Source organism: Tursiops truncatus, chromosome 2 (assembly GCF_011762595.2).
Source record: "Tursiops truncatus isolate mTurTru1 chromosome 2, mTurTru1.mat.Y, whole genome shotgun sequence".
Lineage (NCBI taxonomy): Eukaryota > Metazoa > Chordata > Mammalia > Artiodactyla > Delphinidae > Tursiops > Tursiops truncatus.
The window spans coordinates 18,734,989-18,738,304 of NC_047035.1; positions in this window are offsets into that span (position 1 = coordinate 18,734,989).

The following is a 3,316-nucleotide window of genomic DNA, read 5'->3' on the forward strand; positions in this document are numbered from 1 at the left end:
TCTGAGTTTTATCCTGGATTTTACATGCCAAATAAAAGTCAATATGAAATTCTCTCTGAAGTTGTTCAAAATTGTTGGCTTTACAAATCCCCTCTCTCATATACACACTTGGTAATACAGCATATGCCAGCTTTTAGAGCAAATAACACCTGCCTTGACTACAATAAATGGTGAAAATAGAATTCTCCAGAACTTCAACTAAAATGAAGATATTGGGGAGGATAATTTATTATTCTATCTACAGTGCAAGAAAACTTGCAAGATACTGATTTTTATTGGTCTCTCCTCTTATATTTTATCATCAACACTGCAAAATTAATTTCATTCTGTTGCTTAATTGAGTGACTAGATTAATCTATAAAATATGTATAAAAATCACAAAGTAAGCAAGTGGAATAGTGAATTTAACTTGCAAAGTGCTTCAAATAAGCATGTGAGATATTATTAATGTTATGAATGCTAGACACCAAAAGTAGATTTTTATATAAACTAATACAGTAAAGAAAGAGAACGAATGTTCAGGTACATATACATTTCTGACACTGAGGATAATCTAGGAAAAAAGTTTGTTTTAATTTCAATAGCTAAAGGTGAACGGTATGTTTCTTTTTGTGTGTGTGTATTAATCACCATAAGGAATACACCATAATCTTTATGTGACAATTTAGAATCTTAGAATTGGTCGACATTTTATGACCTCCACCTGATTCATCACAGTGTTGGAAATGTGTCTAAAAAATGTGGAATTATGTGTAAGAATGCAGATTCCAGGACCCTAAAGTCTAACATTCTGGGTTTTAAAAGCATTTCTCTAGCATCCCAAATTTTGAGAACTACTCATTCGCAATATTATTAAAGAGATAATAATACAATAACTATAGTAATTATAGCAATATAATACTAATATCTAATGTTTCAATTGTGTTTATCATTTACCACCTTTCTAGTTATGTTACATGTATTAACTCCCTTAATAATTGCAAGTAACCTCTATGGCAGATAGAACTACAAGCTTCATTTTACTATTGAAGAAAGAGTGGCACAGGTTAAGTCATTTGACCAAGTAACACAGTGTGTAAGTGACAGAAGGCTGGAGCCAACAATGCAACTAAGGGAGCCTGTTTCCTGGGTTTGCCATATTAACCCTTTCAGAATTCCCTTGGGCCTGATCCATGCCAAGAACTGTGGGTCAGAGGTGAACACGACACAGCCCACTCCCTAAGGTCCTTAAAGTCTGGAGGGGAGACAGACAAACACTAAGACAAATGAAAATCTGATTTAGGTATAAGATGATCAGGGAGGAGAGGAAAGACTATTAACCTCTGTAGAGTAATCTAGAGAAAGGACTGAGTGGAAATGGCAGATAAGATGGTAGCAACATTCCATACAGTATCAGTTGTGTTTGCAAGGTAACAGAACATTAGAGCACAGCACGTTTAGGAAAAAGCAATTCACTGTGCACAAATACAGCATGTAGGATGAGGGCACGTGGAAGGCAGTAAAGCTGGAGGGGTAGATCAGGGCAAATCATGAAGAAAATGGCTTCACTGGCTGTACCAAGTCCATAGGCAAAGGTTGTATAGATTTTATTCTATGACACTAGTGCCCCCTGAGTTGTGCAGGGCAAAACTGACATTAATGTATGCAGTGGGGGAGGAGTGGTCATGGGACAGTGTTAAAGAGGGAAATGGTAGGATAAGATTTGCTGCAGACTTAAAACAGTTTTCTCTAAAGCATGCATAGGAAGAGCATAACCCACCTAAAATATAATTGAATTTGAGACCTAGTCAAGTCTGATTTGGTCTAATGGCAAGGGATTTTTTCAAAATGAACAATTTTAAGGATAGAGTATAGAAAGACCTGAAAACAGCCATCTGCTATGAAGTTCAATGTTCACCTGGACTCTTTTCTCAGGATTCTTAAAAATGTATATATGTTCATAAAGTTGTCACTACTGAGGGCAAGGACTCTATCAAAGAAATGCGTTATAGACTCAAGAAAAGTAACAACTGACTTAGGGCAGGGCTGCCATGTGGTACACCGCTTGGGTCTTGCTCTAGATACTGCATTTTGCTCTGTCACTCAAGAAACTTATGTGGGAAAGATACTAACAAGCTCAGATCAAGACTAGTCCTTAAGCTGGGCTTGGTGGGCAGGGTGGCTTTGTCTGGGGCATCCTTGTGGATAGGAGGGCAAGCACCTCAACTGCTGCCCAGGGCAGGCATCTCAGAGCAGTATTGCCAAAGCAAGTTTCAAGTGATGCAGCAAAGCAGACAGGAGCTGAGCACAAGCTTCTTAGGGAACCAGAAAGGATTCATGAAAGAGGGAATAAGTTAAACATTGCCAACAAATTGAGGGATGGAGAAAAGTCTATGTAAATCGAAGAATAGAGAAAAATCTATACAAACAGGAAAGCAAAGTTTAGAGACTCCTGTGAAAATGATTATGGATGAATTGCTAGGAAAAAAAAAGAAAGTAGTACAAGTAAGCAGACTAGGTTAAACAGAGTCATAGGAAAAGAAAATAAAGTTAATAAAAAAGGAATTTTTTAAGATGCGATACATCTGGTAATGTTAATGTGGAAATGCAAATAACCAGGGATGTTCCTGACTTTCTAAAATAGCCATCTGATAAGTCCTTAGCCAGGATTCAATCTTGTGGAGGTTTGATGCCAAAGCCTGCCTTCTCGTAGTTATAGCAACTTGACCAATTCTGTGAGTCTTAGTGTAATTATGATTCATTACAGAAAGCCACAGAATTTCCTCAAGGGAAGGCTCTACCCATCTAAGCCACTTTGCAAGGCTGGGGGGGGAGGGGTGTTCCTGTACAGATAAAGGTGAAGTGGGACACATGATCTGCTCATACTTGCAAAAATATGCTATCATGCTCTTCCTTAAAGGTACATTTTAAGAACTGCATATTCCTGGAATGGGACTGTCTTCATTTGTTGATTTTTTTTTTTTTTATGGAGACGATTAAGATAAAGAATAGCAAAAATATTGCATTTGTTTGCATGGGCAATTATAAACACTGAAGATACGTATTAATAAATACATTTTAAATTACTTTGTGTGTAAGCTGGTGAATGAGTGAAATCTCTGAGTTTATACTTGACCTTAAGAGCTTTTCAGAAATGCAGAATCAATCATATAAGAGTAGATTATAGGAATCCTAAGTATCTGGGTAAGTGAGCAGAAAAGTACCCGATGAGTTTTAGTGTCAGCCAGTGCAGTGTAAAGTGATGAAGAATAAAACATAACAGTGAGCATAAAAAAAGGCCTCTGGGGTATTGATTCCGGTTCTTGGCTCACAGTTC